The sequence below is a fragment of the Anas acuta genome, chromosome 1 (assembly GCF_963932015.1).
Source record: "Anas acuta chromosome 1, bAnaAcu1.1, whole genome shotgun sequence".
Taxonomy (NCBI): Eukaryota; Metazoa; Chordata; class Aves; order Anseriformes; family Anatidae; genus Anas; species Anas acuta.
The window spans coordinates 145501763-145520003 of record NC_088979.1 but is presented as its reverse complement, the minus strand read 5'-3'; the positions used below and the strand labels follow the sequence as shown (position 1 = coordinate 145520003).

Here is an 18241-nt window from a genome sequence, read left to right as displayed (position 1 = left end):
CCTCTAAGACCAGCAGTACAACCAGAAATAAGATCGGTAGGGACAACCTCCCCATTAGGAGGACAGTGTTTGCCTAGGAACGAGCCTGTAAAATAATCTTGCTGTTGAGTGACCCATCTGGGTCTTGCCACTGAACACTTGCATGGTTCCCAAAAACTTAAAAAGTAGAATAAGAATGTTTTTCTTTCATCAGTTCTTGGCAGTAGTGGGAATGGTTGATTAGTTTTCTTGTTAAAGGGTTACTGATGTGCCATTTTGGAGTTTTCAGACAATCAGATCTTGATTAATTTTGGTCATGTAAACAAAATTCTTACAAGGATTATTTTCAAGCCTACTTAACTCTATATATAAATACAGCATTATTTTCAAATTTCAGCTTCCCTTGCTCCAACTATAAATGTGCTTTTATGCACATGGCACGCAAAATGAAGAGCTTTTGTGGAAATATTTAAAATTCACTTTTGCAGACAAAGCAGGCATAGAAAATCTCATCCAAAAAGATCATTTTTCTTCTGATTAGAAGGTGCAAACTCTAAACCTTAGAAACAACATTCATCCTGCCAAAATAATTTCATTGTAATCACTCTGTTTACTGGATAATTATAATGCACATGCAGAAGATTAAAGATGGATGGATGGACGGATATAAACTGTGCAGAGCTTGGGAAAGAACCCCAGATTCTGGCTTTGGAGAGTTCATTGGAAATTCTTGGTGAGAATTCTTATTTCCATAATAAAACCAGAAAGCAGACACCTTCCAAACGCACTGGATGCTCTGCAGCTGCCTATGCCCACAAGTACATGTACTTTGGGAAGAGCCCAGATTACCAAGCTCCTGGGCCAAGGAACAAACAAACAGCAACAGAAACATTTCTGGGCAGAGATGGACCCTTGCCTGGAGGACTGTGGGCTTCCCTGGCAGACCCAAGCATCCTCAAGGCAAGATGTGTTTCAAAAGCATGCAACACGCCAATCTAAACATAAATCCTTGATTCATCTCTCCTTGCACAACTTCACACTCATGCTTTCACTGAATGTTCCTGAAGGAAAAGGAAAGGTTCTAGTGGGGGAAAAAAGGGCACATTTTCCAAAGTTAAATCAAAGCAAGCCTATGTGGAAAGCACATTGACAGAAACATCCGCTCTACAGACACAATTTGTCTCATTCCTCGTTAGCCTGTAACTTTATTACATACTATGTAGTGGGGGGGCAAGGCACAGCTAATGCAGGATCTGAACAGTGACAAAAAAAGCAAACGACAGGAATTTTTAAATCATCTGGGAACAAAACTGAAATGTTTTTCATCAGAAAAAAAAAAGTCAAAAGAAAATTTGTAGAAGAATATCTGATTGATAGGACAGGAAGAAACTTCAAGAGTCAGTTCAATGCAAGAAGAAAAGATCTGGGAGATGTTTTTTCCACAAGCAGTAAGTTTGACCAAACAAAAAGAAAATTCAGGTTGAATTCAACTAAATTCTTGGCTGAAAGAAGTGTACAGGAAAAATTTCTGAAAATGGCAAATCCTTCCATTCCAACAGCTAGCAAATAAAATTTTGCAGCTTGTCCATTCAAAGTGTCATTCGATTGAAAAAGAGGAAGAGAGTTTAAATAATCTGAACGCAAACCATTCCAGTTAGGTCCACTGAAGCATTTTGGTTAATTTAAGGTTTTCGCGTGGTGTTTTTTTAGTTTCATTTTGCCAAAGAAAACTTTAGCAAATTCTGACCCAAGTCAAGATATTTTTTCCCTCTTTTTCAGTTTGGCCTCTAAACAAACAAAACCCAAACAAAAGAATGGTATTTGCCTCAACCTATTGGGGTCACTGAATGAAATTATGCCAAGGTAACATCGTTTTATCATACTGAAATGGAGATGCTGAAGCATCAGTTTAATCTAAAGCAGCTGTGAGCTGTTTTTATGCTTGCTGACAGCTGAAAGAAATATAAGAACGACATAAAGCTGTACATGATGAATTCTGGAATACAGTCAGTGTGTCTAGATCCAGAAGAGAAGGGAGGTTTTCTCTCCCCCTTTGCTTTATTTTCTAAACTCCTGTCCGCACAGACCAATAATCTACCATTATTTGGACAGACAGGTGATCCCCAAAACTTTTTTTTTAAAAATGACTTCACTGACAAACAGCATCTGTCTCTTGCTAGCACCAGGTATTGTCTTGGCCTTCACAGGTTATTTATCAATGCAGCACAGCAACATACTTCATTTCAAAAGACATAAGTCATTATAGCTGTAAAGTTATCTGAAGTTCTTTCAAAATTGTGTGCCCTCACTTTTAATGCCAAATGTCCTCCAGGAGGCAAGAAGTGATGGTTCATAAGGCAGGCACAGCCTCCTGCTGCTCTCTCTGCTCCCATTTGCACAGCTCCTGTGGTCATTCCTGCCACTGCTGAGGCCACTGCTGGGACCAGTGATCTGCTGCCAGCATCAGGAAGAGCAGCATGAAGGAAAACATGTTTTGGACCCTTTTACGTATTTGGCAAACCTAAATTTCAGGGCTCATTTCTCAGAGAGAAAAATCCCATATTGTCTTCACCAGAAAATACATACACAGAAAACACAGAAAGAAAAATGAATGGAAGTTAACAGAGCAGGTATTAATGAAACAGGAGTTCTCACAGCACTCCTCTTCCAGCAACAACCTGTCCCTGCCTTGGTAATGATCCATGTCTGGGCCCTGGGAGGCCAAGAGCTCTCAGTCTGGGTAAAGAGCTCCTTCGTGCTCTCTGTTACAAATCCGCCAGAGAACAGCTCCATCTTACACGAAAATAAATTAACAAAGTCATCACCAAAAACAGAGGTCATCTAAGTGAAGTGCGCAGTCAAACCTGCTGGTTAAGTGCTTCATGACAACTGCAGTAAAGTGCAGTGGGAACTATAGCCAAAACAGAAAGAGTTTTTCCAACACAACAGTAAACAAGGAAAGCAAAGGAGCAATAACAGAAATGATTAATTAAGGGCAGGGGCAACTGCATTTTGACACTCGTGCAAGAACCTATGAATATTATTATTATTATTTTTGCTAGCACAAAAATTGTAACTACAGTAATATGTGACGTGATATTTTCAGTGATTGTCAATCTACGAGACAGCACATGTGATATCTAAATGCTTTGACAGTGATATTAAGACTTGCTTAAGACCACCTCAGAGGAGAAAGAGTAATTTACAGCAACATTTTGTGGTCTGGTGAAGCTCCGATTAGTATTCTACTGTGTACTAGAAAGGTTCAAAGATGAAGCAAGGCAAAAGAGGACTTAGGAGAGAAATGTCTGCTTCTTAAAATTCAGGAGGATAGCAAAATAACTTCCAGATGCATAGCGGTACATACTATAAATCTCTCCTTGGATTTTATAGAACAATTCCAGTCAGAACACGGTTAAAGCAGAAATACTCTTGTCAAAAGGCAAAGACACCATAATCATTGGCTGAAACGTGGCTAGATGACCGTTTTCCAAGTTACTGGAAAAAGATTTTACAGGAAGCACCAAAAAGTGAGCTTACACTCACATGCTCACATCCTCACTCCCATTCCCACACTGAAGTCATTCCCCAAAAAAACAAGTTTAGATTTAGAATCCTGATGTCATGTCTATTTATCATCCATCATGTGGCACACACAACAGGTGAGGTTTTCACTTCGTAACTTTCAGGTTTGTAATGAAAACAAGTCAAAACTGCATACCCAGGTGACAACTGGAATTCACCCACTGCGGATCTGGTAACGTGGGCACCTGCTTTGGAAGAAATCCTAAATAACAGATAAGGGACTATTATTTTTACTTATTGAATTTGTCTCCTTTAAACTGAGGAATCACAGAAAATATCCTTAATGCAGTACTGAAAGAGGAAGATGTTAAATCAACATAAAATAAGAATGTTTTCGGAAACAAAAAAAAACCTTGCTTGTATGATTGTAACCAACCTTGATTTCAGTGTTAAGGACCCACTCACCAGCACTAGCACCCTATTCCCAGAGTTGCCATGAGCTAAACGGCAGGAGTTTGGAGACCTTCCCTTTAGACAATGGGTTTGCCAGTACTAAATTACCTCTGCTTCATTCAACCTGGTATCAATCAGTTTTCTGTCTCCCAGATGCACTTTGTCCTTGGTATTTGTTTGACAGTTTGCACAATCCCACTGGAATGGGACTGCCGCTGTCTGGTACACAGAGGATTCACTGTCATCCCAACAACTTGCCTTCTTATCTACATTTGCTGTGAGGACCCTACTTTGAAATGCTACAGCAATGAGCTGTGCTTAAACTGCCACTTACAGAACTCTTGAAAACAGGCTTAAAGGCAATTTATACTCTTATTCATGTTGCTTGTCTTATTCCATGTCGAGTCAGTCCAGAAGTAATTGTGATATTTTCCCCTCAAAAAATTCAGTTTTTCCTTTGCTCTGACAGCCTCTTCTGTCCCTAGGATCTATTTGCTGTGTGGATGCAGCCTTCTCCGAACCCACCTGCCCTTCAGTGCGGGTAGCAGGCAGACCACACCATCTCATGAGGGCAGGTGAGACCTAAAATCTTGGGCTTAATTTAGGGAGGCAAGAACCACCAAAATAAGCATGGGTTACTGGAGCTACAGAGTGGCATAGTCTTCAAGCACTGCAGGACCAGCCCACTGGGTACGGAGCAGATATTGCTCAAGTTAAGGACGTGAGTTGGTATCTGCAGTACTGAGATTAGATTTTAGGATGTTAGCACCAAGAAAAGCATCTTCAACTCTGTAGCACTGAGGTATATATATTAAAAAAAGCTTTCAAACGTGACAAAAATCTCTACTATAAATTATGCATTAGCTTTCTGTGCAAAGTCTTTCAGGTGACAGAGAAGCAGATGGTTTTCAAGTCATGTGTACATATGTTTCTCAGCACAAGAGATGCCCGTGGAAGCTTCTAGGAAGAAAGAACACAGAAAAGATCAGACAAAATCTTTTCAAAGAAGAAGAGAAAAGTGCCATACCAGTCTTTCAGTGACAGTTAAAAAAAAAAAAAAAATCTCCAATACTGCAAAAGTTACTTCAGCATATTTTTAAGGCTGAGTGGAAGATTCCTGGTATGAGACTCAAATTGTTATATGAGGCTTTGTGCCTTTTTTTCTTTTTAGCATTTTTTTGAGCAAGTTGTTACAAGGACCCCTGAGAATACACCCAGAGTATAACAGAAGAGGCCTTGGACACAAGAAGTAAAAACACAAATCATAAATGGTCAAGGACTTGTCAATAAAGGAATGCAGCCCTGAGAGTTTGGCAGGGTTTATTTTACAGTATATCAAAGAAACCATTACAAATAGAACAAAGAACGTGTATCAGTTAGAAATAAACCATCTCTTATATGGTGAAAATGCAAAGGAGGAAGACAAGGATGAAGGAAGAGCTGAACAAGAGAAGGTACCCCTGCACTGAGCCATCATTCCCCTCCCAGGCAGTAAGAGCATCATGCCCGGCCAACGTCAATGCTCAGGTACTCCTCTCCTGCGGAGGGAGTGCTGCCCTACTGAAACCCAGCAGCCATCTATCAGGTGTTACCTTTTAAAATTCGAGTTAATTTAACCCATAGATGGAGTAAAGAGCTGTGTACACTTCCACATGTGTGCGTGTATTAATACACACACATTTTCTGCTCCAGCCTTCCCACATAACATGGTGATTGAGACCCCAGGACCAAGTCGGACTAAATTCAGATGCAACCAAATGGGCTGTTAAAACTTGAATTAAAATTATGGAATAGTTAAAACCACAAAACCTTTAAATACATAAACATGTCTAAATTGGTATAAAATTTCAGTTAATGAGTAAATAATTCATTACACAAATACTTCCTAAAGATGCACTTCCTCGCTAGAGGAATTCCTGAAGCGAACCTTGGCAAATTCAATGGAACTACGAAAAGAATGGCATTAATTCCAGAAGGTTCTGAATTTAACAGCTTTCTACCTTAATATGAGATGGGAATTATTATTCTGTCACTCTTTCTGGAACGATATTAAGATTCAGACGTCGAGCATGGCAAGTGAGTGCGAAGGCTCACTGTACTCCGAGCAGCTCCTCGCTGCACCTGTTTGCGATCGATTGCCTCATTATCATTTTGCACAGCAGGAGAGAACACAGCTAAATTCTCCTTCAGAGAAAACTGAAAATTCATTGGGCTTATTAACGTCCCTTTCATCTGCAGCCTGGCGTGCTGCTTCCTGGGGGCCGGGCAGCACTGCGCTGCCCAAACAGGGAGCTGTAGTACCCTGTGCCGGATGGCAGAGAACTGTATCAGAGGGGTCTCCAAGCTACCAAGAGGTCCAAGTGCACATGATGCGGCACAGAAATGAGAAGCCATGCCCATACCATGATTTCTGCCCCCAACCCACACCCAGTGGGTAAATCTAACAGAACAAAGGTGCCATAAAGTGGTGAAGAAAGCAGAAAAATCATTGTGTTTTTCATATTTTCCTCCCTATTTTAATCTCTGCAGCCAGGAGGCCTCTGTGTTGCACTGCACAGAGAATTTGGGCTTCACAGCATGGCTTTTCACTTTTGGGGCAAGCGAGGGCTGGATGCTTGGCATTGTGGTCAGGGCTATCAGGAGAGATTCAGCCACCCCTCTGGGTGCTCCACAGAGTTTGGGGAACAACTCTGAGCTGCAGCCTGCTGTCCTCTTGGAAATGAAGTTATTACAACCAGAGTACTGTAAGATAAAAGCAATGGAGATACTAATTTCATCAGTACTAACATTTCTCCAGGCAATATCTCAGTATCTGCAACCCCTTATCTCTATTTGTGTTTTTTTTTTTCCTTTTTTTTTTTTTGTTTTTTTTTTTTTTTGCATGTAGCTGAAAACAAAACTTATTTGCTCATAGGGAAAGCTTGGAAAATATTTGTATTTATTCACCCCGAAGAGATGCACATAAGAATCACATGTGCAGAGGTTGGTAACAATCATGTGGAAATAGGTGACCAAACACATACCCCAATATAGCAAATACACAGTGAAATAGTGGCAATACTGGAATATCTTTGCACAAATTATTCACAGAATAATTGAATATGTGAAATAAGGCAAGTCAGTAGAACTCTGCACACATACATTTTTCCTTTTTATATTTTTTTTATACATTTCTTCTGCTGCTCCCTTTAATTCCCTCTCTCTCCCACAACCTTTGCATATAAACATAAGCAAGTGGCTCTTTCCATCAGCAACCCTCATAAATCAGCCTAAGCAATTCTGAACAATAAGAGCCGTGATTTATCCAAGCAAAACAGTCAAATGAATATTCTTTTTTTTGTTACACCAACTGCCAGTCTGTTTTTAACCAATCTTATCTTCTTGATGCTGAAAACACTTCAGGAAAACGAAGAGAGATGATTTGCTTTACTCCCAGCCAGAGCACTGCACTGGCTTTTGGCTGCCTAGATCTTACTCTGACCAGTCCACAGCAATCTGTCACTTGCCCAAGAACTGCTCACTTCTAAGTGAGACAAAATACCAAAGAACACTAACTCTTAAGCACCTGTAAGAACATCTCGAAGGTCTAAGGAGAGGCATTTTGACACCACTTTGTATTTCTTGTGATTGGTTCAACATTATACAAGTGGTACCTTGTAATAACTTCAGTCCTTCTGCAGAGTGAAAGGATGCAAGAAAAATAAGCATTCCTTGCTTAAAGTTCACCAAAGGCTGAGAATGAGGATTCTGTTGGTTCATCATGACCACAGTATTTATTCTATTCTGACATGTGCATTAATTTCAGTCAACACATCTTTGGGAGATAAGGTATGAATCAAACCATTTCATGTTATTTATAGTCAATAGCATATAAAAAGAAAAAGTAGATGACAAAAATCTTACACCAGTTTTCCTTTACTGATTCTCCAGCAACAAGTACAGAATGTAGTGTTTTGTGCAGGGTTGTATATCCTCCTACAAACATTGTTCCCTGTGGTATGAATGCACAACAAAACAAAGAGGAAGCAATGCTAGTTCGTGCCTGAAAGAAGAGATAGAAAATTAATGTTTGACAGGTAGAAGAGGACAACCACAGAAGGAGAAGGTGGCAAACAACAAAGGTCAAATGAAAGGAGTAAAACAATCAAAACTTCTAAGAGGTTTCGGAGGCAGAAACACGCTGCTTTTCTTTCAGTAAAGCCCTAAGCAAAAAGTCATTAGCTTGTGGCCACATGCAATCCTTATTTTCAATGCTGAACTGCATCCAAATATATTCTTATAACAAGTGTCTCAGGTTACATCTACATGGCACAATACCAGGCCGCACAGAGACCCTGAATGAACTCACTCAGAGAACTAAGGCAACTAAAGCCCCACTGAGAAGTGTATTAAGATCGTCACTTTATCCTGGCTAGACTGCTTTTGGTCCCGAGAGGACAATTGAATATAAATCTCTCAAGCTCTAGAGAAAAATGTAGCCATTGAGCAGTCCCTCCTAATCCCTCTTAGCTTGTGTGCCATCTGCATGGTACAGTAGTTTTCCATCTAGACAAACTCATCATTGCCCTGACTGATGCTGAATGTTTCTTTTGTATGAAAAACTTACAGGTTTAGTAATGTATACTTCATTTCAATTATTCTGGGAAGATAAATTAAAATAATAATAAGAGTAAGTGGATCCACAGAAGCCAATAATAAAAATCACCACTGATCTCAATATTACAAGAACTTCATCTTTACAGCCAAAAACATCCTTCAAAAAGAGACAGAAAGGTCAAATTAGCATCAGGAACAATGTAATCCTATTTGCCATAAATTTATAACTTCTATACCTATTAGGGATGACAATTTCGCAGTTGCTGGTAGGTACATTTATCAAGCATATGAATCATCCCATCCACATTCTTCAGGTACAAACTCAAATGCCCCTCAGAGGACATCAAGATACTTAGCATCTAACCTCAACCAATTTCCATGGAAAACAAATAGGTGTTATACCTTGAAGAATCTGACACTAAATTATTTCCCTGAAGTCTTATAAGTAATCAACTGCAGAGCAGAAAGCTGAATCCAATTTCCCAAGTCCAAGGCTAGCAACCCAATTTCTGGACAGGTTCCCTCTCCTCAGTGTTAAAGCAGCAGCCTTGGAAAGGAGCCACGTGGTGCGCATTGGCCAAGCCCTTGACCTTATCGTGGCACAAAGGACCGGTGGAATTTCTTGGAGCAGGCTACAAGAGGGCTTGCTGTACAGTCAGCACTTAGTGTAGGATCTTATTGCTCAGAAGAGCGTGTGCGGGTCATTATTGCTACAAAAAATATCACGAATGCAGCATTTATTTATTTATTAATCTCTCCCACTGTGCAAGTGTGAGCAAAATCAGTGCTAGCCTTGAAAGGAGCCACAGTGGTAAATCCATGAACTCTGCACATGGCAAACACAGGCACATGCTGGTCCTGTCACCAGCAGCCCCACAAGCTTTGCTAAGAGCAGCCACTGAGGGCCTCAAGGGAAAAGAGAACTGCACAAGAAGAGTGGCTTTCTTGAGCAGGCAAGACCTGAAAGTTCAGAGGCAGATCTATCTTGGGCTCTATGGCATTTCTCTGTTCTCAGTAATTTTATTATTATTATATTTTTTTCCCTCCACAGGCCCTAGAAGATGCTTCTTCCTGACCTCTAACCCACAAGTGAGTTGTAAGTTGAAAAACATCTCAAGGTGAATGTTGAAATGTTTTCTGTGCCTCCTGCCCCACTTCTGCAGGCTTTGCTCAAGAGATTGCTGTAAAAGCACCAAGGCTGGAAGGGCTCCCATAATCCCTGGGATTTACATGTAAAAATCCTATCAGGATTAGCTCTGCCTTCCTCATCTCTAAAGCAAATGTGTGAGACTTTGCATTTGTGAACTCTAGGAATGAGTTCTTTAAATTATTGAAGCCTGTTTATTCAATGCGGACAAGAAATCTGTTCCTCAGTGCATTTATAGGACTATCAAATAAATTCCACAAACAATCCTTAATCTTCCATTTCCTGCTCCTCATCACAACAGAAGCTTTATTTAAATCTAATTAGCTTGTTTATTTTTTAATTCAATTCTTCCCTTATGAAAGGTTATAAATTCTGAATGATTACTTGACAGAGTTCAGAAATTACTTAAGCAAGGGCTTGATCCCAAGACTAGTGAAATCAAAATTTCCAATGGTTTTTTTTTTTGAATCTGGCCCTGCACAAAATAAATCATGTATAAATATTTAAACATTGCACAGAAACAGTCTAGAAATACTACTGCCTCCTTATACAATCATTGCATTACTCTTATCTATTGCTTCCTCAAAAAGATTTGAAAGACATTTGGAAAAAATCTGATCCATGTCTTGTACAGTGTATACTTTCCCCACCACTTTGTTTCAATTACTACTAGTATTATTAATAGTAATAAATCACAATTAGTTGCTATGGAGATAATTAAGTCAGCAAATAAAAGATTATGACTAAGCTTCCCAGGCAAATAAGCAGTAAGTATCAGGAACAGATTAAACTAACAATGAGTTTACATCCATGTAAGTCATGTAATCAGTAAAGAGACGAGAATAAAAAAATAGAACTAAATCACTCTCCATATCCAGCATTTCCTGATGTCTTCCGGGAGACATCATGGCTTCTAGAGTGCTTCATTTCAAAATCTGGGTATTTATTAAATTACATTATAGCCACTCCAAGTGCCTGGGACTAACGTTATCACACCAATATGGTACCGCTGACAGTAATGGCAGTCAAAGACAAGCAATAAATGTGCTGTATGCATAGCTTTGTATATGCACTTATTGAAATATGACTGCAGAGTTAGAGGCAAATACACACTAGCTTTGACACAGATGTAAGCTTTAGCGTGTGAAAAAAGGCTTTAGCCTTGAGCTATGAATGTGACTGTACGAGGCTGACAAGAGTATTTAAGAAGGGCTGCTAACAGAGCTTCTTCGTGATCTAGGCAAGAGATTTTTTCACCTAGCCATGCCCAGAACACACAAGTGTTTCTGAAAGTTAGGTGGCAGATGGGAGGCAATCCCTTGGGAAAAGATTGAAATCAACATTTTGATTAAAATGCCTTCTAAATGGAACCACAGAGAATAAATTAGATGTTAATGTTATACTCAGAAAGGATCCCAAACAACAAATTTGGTTAAACATTTTTCACTGCACAGAGAAAAGACTCTTTGAGCTCATTTAAGTATGGGTGGATAAAAGAACAGTTTTCTTCTTAGTTCTGTCTCTAAATTCATTGTAATTGCATTGCCAGCATTTAAGCTATGTAAACAAATCCTCATTTGCATTTACTTTCATCTTTACTGCTGTTCAGGGTGATTTCAGGAGCACTAGAAAGCAATGAGGTGTGGGTGCAGTAAGCCTTGAAGCTCGCTGTGCTGGCCACTGCAATGCCATCGCCAGGGGCTCCCAGAGGAAAACTGTGCTCTTCAGGAAGCCAGAGGGGTTGAGGCCAGAGCTGGCACTACAGAAATGTCCATCCACACCCAGAATTAGGATAGGTTTGCCCCTACAGCAGGACACCTAGGAAGACTGCCAACACCCGATGGTCTTATGTTGAGTTTGTACATGAGAGCTTTGCTCCTTGTGAAATTTAAGGAAAACAGTCCTCCCCATTAACACTTCTCCTTCCCAACTTGAAAGCTTTGAGTCAATGGAATAAAGCACAGCCTCCCTCTTCTTCACAAGGTTGACTGCATGTGGTCATGGTCAGAGTCTCACACAATAGCACACCAAGTGCAACTCCTGTTCTGCTAATTAGAAGAGGTTCTCAGCACCTCGTGGAAACAGAATGAACTTTAAAATAATAAAGTCAACAGCCAAGATAAACAGAGAACACTGCTAAGCAAACCTGAAATTTTGAAGATCAAAGCAACAGCAAAGACCTTTACAGCCAAGGCCTAAAGAAATGCCTGTAGGAACAGTCTTTTTCTTTATAATCTGGCTGATGCATCACTTCATGTGAAGGGCTGTTCAGACTTTCCAGCTCATGTGTGTGACATAGGACTATCACAGCCCTGATTTTTTCAGGAGTGTTCAATATCCACAAGGATACAACTTCAGCTAAACTCAGTGGCACCTGAATTTGCATAGCAGCTCTGAAAAACTAATATTTTATTTCTTCTCTTCTTTGAACAGGCTTTGTAGCACAAAACAGACTAAAAAAATATAGAGAAAATTACACATTTACAGCAGTCCTACTTTCAGAAATTCCAAACAAGACAAAGTATAGTGTTTTGGCTGATTGCAAAATGATACTTTAAACAGAGAAGTCTACATCTGACCTTCAGTGCCAAAATGGAAACAATTTTTGAAATCATGGAATTTCCTGGGGGAAAATACAATACAATAAAATAATAATAATAATAATAATAAAAAAGAACCTCTGGTTCCTACCCAGGTCTGTTCTCTCCAGCTTTGCTCCTGGCTCAAGCACGAAACCTAGGAAACCCAGTCCCTGCCACACTCCCCCTTCACATCTCATGGTCTTGCCAGGTGGCTCCAGCTGTGCTTTGTGCTACAGAAAAAGAGGCTCAGCTGCTTCTATTGCTGAACACAAAGACTGATAGTTTAGCACATTCAGCTGTGTTAGAGATTTATGATTGCCTTGGTATAAGATCTCTGCTCATGGGCCATTAAGCTTCCTCTTTTGTATCTAGAGCACATAGGAAATTTTGTATGACAAAAGAAATGCCAGATGAAAAAGTCAGTTTGAAAGCTTCCCCAAAAATGTACTGCCTTGGGGAAAAAAAGTCCAACACCTTTACATTTTTATTTTTTTTCCAAAAAATACTCAAATGCTTTCATATGACTCTGATGACAATCTGTGATTACCTGAATTTCCATAAGGCCTTGAGAGAGCTGTTGTTCAAATAGCTGAAGAGCATTCCCCAGCACAAGCTGAGCTTTTTGGTCAAACTAACTCCCATGATAAGCCCATTACTTAAGACATAAACAAAATACTGGAAGCCCTCCAAAGAAGAAACATGTTCCCCACCACCACCATCTAGTTCAGCTTAGAAAGATTTTCTCTTTACTGAGATTCACACTTTCATCGGTTGTTTTCAAAGCAAACAGGCTTGTTGGATCTTGGATAAGATCTGCTCAGAGCCTCCAGCACCATAAGCACACTCCTATGATCACTACTAAATGGCTGCAAAATCTCACTTCAAGACTGAGCTTTCTTCAGTACATGAGCAAGACATGTTTTCAGGGATTTAGCTGGAAACCCCCTGAAGAATCATTTCTGAGACTTTTACAAGCCTACCTGGTGCACAGCCAGCCACAGTACTGAATGTGAAGAACTTTACCATGCCCTAACAGGAACAAGTAGCAACCATGAGTTATACCCAGTTAGTTTGAAGATAAGACCCTGAGGTCTGAAGCTGAGGCATAAACTTCTACACTGGAGTTCAACTGAATGTAAACATCTGTTTTCTTTTAAGAATGCAAGGGTATCATCTCATGGTACAATCCCATCTGAACAGTCATCTTATCTGAATTTAGCTACCTAAGAACTAGACTCTGAATCTCAGCTTATCATCTAGTCTACCCCCTGATGTCTGCAGAAACACAAACACTCCTGGAGGTGATTCAGTCAACCTATCAGGGATGCCTAGACTACGTACCTTAATTTTTAGCAGCTAAAGTTAAGTCAGGTAACTCTGGACTAATGGCAAATAACCATCAAGCTTACTTAAAGCAACTTTTTAATGTATATGTGGGCATCGGTTTGTTTCTTTTTACTCCGTAACAAGTATGTGAGTGTCAGGGCCCTGAAGGCACCGACAAGCTTTAATTGCCCTGTCCAGTTGGTAACCTCCTTTCTCTGTAATCCTCTACCCTCTGCATCTTCTTCCCTCTGAGATTTAGCTGGCTGTGCTCAAGGTCAGCTCTGATGCATATAGCAGTGGTTTAGCTGTAAGCCCTTGAGGCGAAGATGACTAACCACATACTGGCTTGTTTTAGCAAGAGCGTAGCCAGCAGCTCAGGCAAATCAATCCTCCTCCCTTCTATTTGGCACTTGCAAGACCACCTGTGGGTTACCACATTCAGTTACAAGATCTCTAGTTAAAGAAAGACACTGACAAACTGGGATAAGTCCAAGGGACAACCACCAGCGCAGGAGGACTGTCAAACTGGATCACACAAGTCCAAGAAGAGGCTGAGGAACCAGGCTTGTTCAGCCCTAAGAATGGGAAAATGTTCAGGGGTGATCTAACAGCTGTCTTTTACAGCCTAATGGCAAGGTGTAGAGTAGACATGGAAACCTGCTCAAATGTACACAGTGAAAGCACAAGAGCCAAAATCGTTCAACAGGTGATAGATAAGTAGCAAGGGAAATTCTGGACAGATATTAACAAAAGCATTTCCACACTAAGTGTGGATAATTATTGGAAAAGATGTTCAGAGAAGCCACAGAGTCTGCATCTTTGAGCTCAAAACTCAATTGGACAAGGCCATGACAACCAGACCTAGCTGACCATGCCACAAGCAAGAGGTGGTGTTGAATGATACCCTGGTGTTACCTCCACCTTACACAAATCTCTGTGCACTTCAGGGTAGACTCAGTTCCCACTAAGTTTATTCCAGTCCTCCTCCAACTTCAGTGTGGGTTTTCTATCCATTCCCACGTATGCTTGAAATATAAAGATGAAATTTCATGCTGAAGATGGGACAAAACAGTGAGACAGAAAGATTGCTTCAGAAACGAAGAACTAGTATTTCAACATTCCCCAAACAAAAATCAAAATGTTTTATTTCAGTTCTAGATGTAGTGGAACCCCCAGTTTTACAACCTTCACTAGCACGCGCATACAAAAATTAAAACTGAATTTTTCAAAATTGTATAACTTTTGTACTTCAGAAAGGCTTTCACAGATCGACAATATACAAAAGTAAACATAATTCGAAGGTGTGAAGAATAATGAATCACCTATAATCACAGGACCAAAACAAGATGGGAAACTTAAAGCCAGGTTTCTGCTCTGAAACAGCTCCCAGTAACAACAGTAGGGAGAGAAGGAGAAAGCTGACACTCTCTCTTGCATTCAGAGAGGCACAAAGCAGAATTACTGAACGAGTTGGGGTGGGGGGAGGAGGGAGAGAGAGAGAGAAGTGAATGGGCTGGACAGTGTTCAAGGCAGTACTGGTTTTGAATGCTAATGTTCTTGCTGCAATTCCAAACTAAGCCAATTTAATGTGATGACAAACAGCAATAAAACCTAACACTGCATCATGCTCCTACCATAACATCATGACACTGCACATCACAATTTAAAGATAATTAACTTAGTTCATCATAAAAGTTTTGCCATGGTGCACGGCCTTAAAGTACATCAAGAAGATAACAAGAAGATAAGGAAATTCTCCACTATTGTAGGGCTGGAGATTCACAGCAATTTCCCTTCAGGGTAACAGTGAAAAAAATTGTATGGCTACCAAAGTACGTTTCCTAGTTCAGCAATGTTAAATCAATTGCTTTGTAGTCTTCATTGCAGTGTTCCTTTCATTAATTGAAGAATATTTTTATAATCTCTAACAGTTGCTTAGGTTATTAAATTTACTCCCTATAGAATTTGAATCCTACCAACACAAGGGGCACAGATTTACATTACAAAGGTTTTTGTTCCATTTTTTCTTGCTTTGCAGGAAAACTCTACATCCCACTCCTTTCTTCAGAGCATGGGGCTGTCCTATGGCATCTGAGCAACTCTCAGTCTTTGTTCATAGTCCTCACATTTAGGCAGGGCAATGTGATCGGTTTCCGAAGTTTGCAGAGCTTGTGTAAGGCTCAGAGCTAAGTATCTTCAGTCTTCAGAAATGTACTTTCCTAAGCAAACTTGATTAAAATTTGAATGTTTGATGAAAGATTCTGTGTAAGAGTTCAGTTAAAGAATTCATGGATAAGTTTCTTGTTTCACAGGACTACATGAAAGGGAGAAGGCATACAGTTCCTGAATCAGGGTCAAGAGTCAGGCAGAAGTGTTTGACCTCCACTTTGGTTATATCTATCAATTTGGCTTCTTTCTTTTATGCATGATTTTCCAGCTCAGCTGAATTGATGGTTTCAATATATTTTCTTCAGAATAAAAATACTATCATCTAGGAAACAGCTCCTGATATTAATTATTTTACCACTGTCCAAGAACATTTTGAAGATGAATCTCTCGGTTATCAATTTATCACTTGCAAGACTGTTGAAGATAAGTAGTATATCTCAGTATATCTAACACAGGCTGAAATCTGTGCTGTCATCTCTTAGCTTTAATGATTTAGTCATGGTAGGATAATAACTAATTATAGGTATTTCTAAATCTGCTGTGGTCATGCTTTCAAACACAGGGTACCCACCCTCTCTGAAAGCTCCCCACACTTCATCATCTTTTTATCAACCCAGTTGAAGAAACACAATTAATGTTGCAACACAATGCCACCAACGTAGTAAAGCTCAAATCAAGACTGTATAAGGAGGAGAAGCTGATTATTTTAAAGCAGAATTGATTTCATTTACTGAATGTCATACGTACAAGGACCAAGATTTGCATGCCCAAGTGCATTTGAGCACCAGCCTCCAAGAGATCTTGCCAACATTACTTGCTATTGCAGGGAAGACAAGCTGTGTAGTTGTCAAATCCTTACTACCTCTTCAGGGCTTTTCTTAGTTTGGTTTTGGATACGTACAGACTTTCATTCACTTCAGGAACTGACAGTGATTGCGATTCTCTGTCTCTTCATCCTGCCTTACCTCTATGAGTAATTAGGATTTACTCAGCCCTCCTTTTTGCAAATGCAAAACCTTATTCACTCAACTTGTCTGTATGGTCACATAATATTCCATACCACTGAAGATTCAGATCTCATGTGAATTTCATCAATCTTATCAATGTTTGGTTTAAAACAGATATAGAAATAAATCAAACTGCTCAAAGGCACTGTATATGCACCCCAAAATATAATATGTTGATGAGTTCACGGGAAATTTTCATTTCAAATATGTACATATAATCACATAGTAATGGTGCCTAAACATGATTCACATGCTATTTTTTTCCTTTCAGTCATATATAACCTCAGATATTTCTGGAAGCAACATTAGCTAGTACTAATTTCTCTTTAAATGTGTGAATTTATATTAAATATTTGTCCTGTGTCAGTCAAGTATCCAGAGATGTCCTGTAATGGTGTTGAACTTTTTTTAGTAATTTTGCTAAGCTATTATTCTGTTTTATCTATTAGTTCATTAATTAAAGTCTAAATTTCTCTGTTTAACTTGCCAAGCTTGCCTGCTTTCTTCTCCTGTCCATTTACTCTCTTTTTATGAATTTATGATGCTTTTATTTCCATTTTAGGTACTCCTCAATGGTTTTATTTAAGGTGCTGACCTAAATGGCATTATGTACATTATAAATCTAAGCAATACAAAACTGAGCTCTTTGTTCTTAAGTTATTCAGAGTTAGTACATTCCATTACCAGTGAACAATTTTCCTTAATCTTAATTTGATTTATTTTGGTTATTAAATAAATGATTACAGAGCTTTGCTGATACAGTGTCTCGCTTCTCAGGACAAATCCAAAAGAAACTGTTTTCATTTATACACTAGAACATGCCTTCTTTAGAAAGATAGTGTAAAAGAATCTGAGTATGTGTATTTACTTTCTGTTGTTCTTTTCTGATGGATTTATTCCTTTTGTTATATTCTACAGTGTCCTTTATGCTGTGTGTCATCCAACTATCATCACCGTCACTCTGATTTTTCACTTAAACTAAAAATCCTTCCCTCATTTTCATTGTCTTTTTCTTGATTTGCCTTTTACTGAAGGAAATTACAAATCATTTTTTTTAAGCTTTCCTACAATGGGCTGCCATTTCTCATCTATTTATGCAAATGGCCACATAACCCAAAGATCCATAAATTCATATGTTAAATGAGTTGCAAGTAAAACCACCCCAAATCACTTTTATTCTGTTTGAGCTCCTCTTGTCATAGGCAATAATGAAGCCCAGCAGCAAACATGGGAAATGACTAGATGCACATCACAACCCCAAATTTATTTGTGTCTCAACTGGGCATCTTTCAAAGAAAGTGTTTAATCAAAGATCTCTTCAAAATATTTTGCTGTTTTTTTTTTTTTTTTTTTTTTTTTTTTTTTTTTTTTTTTTTTACCTTATCTCTGTTTGTTAATGCATTTTCCCCAGAATACTCATCCCAATTGAATGAGATAAAAATCTAGGCAAAACAACA

At 39.2% G+C, this 18241-nt stretch overlaps 1 long non-coding RNA gene across 6 annotated transcripts in view; it reads right to left on the bottom strand.

The window, feature by feature from the left end:
* Window positions 1–18241, bottom strand: part of LOC137845950 (uncharacterized) — an 82753-nt gene that overhangs the window by 46787 nt on the left and 17725 nt on the right. For 5 of the 6 annotated variants that reach the window (XR_011090333.1, XR_011090338.1, XR_011090344.1 and 2 more), the window contains exon 1: window positions 12392–12505. The exons of the other annotated variant lie outside the window; for it this stretch is intronic. This is a non-coding gene — a long non-coding RNA (uncharacterized lncRNA). Of the gene's footprint in view, window positions 1–12391; window positions 12506–18241 lie in introns of those variants that run through there. 6 annotated transcript variants of the gene reach the window in all.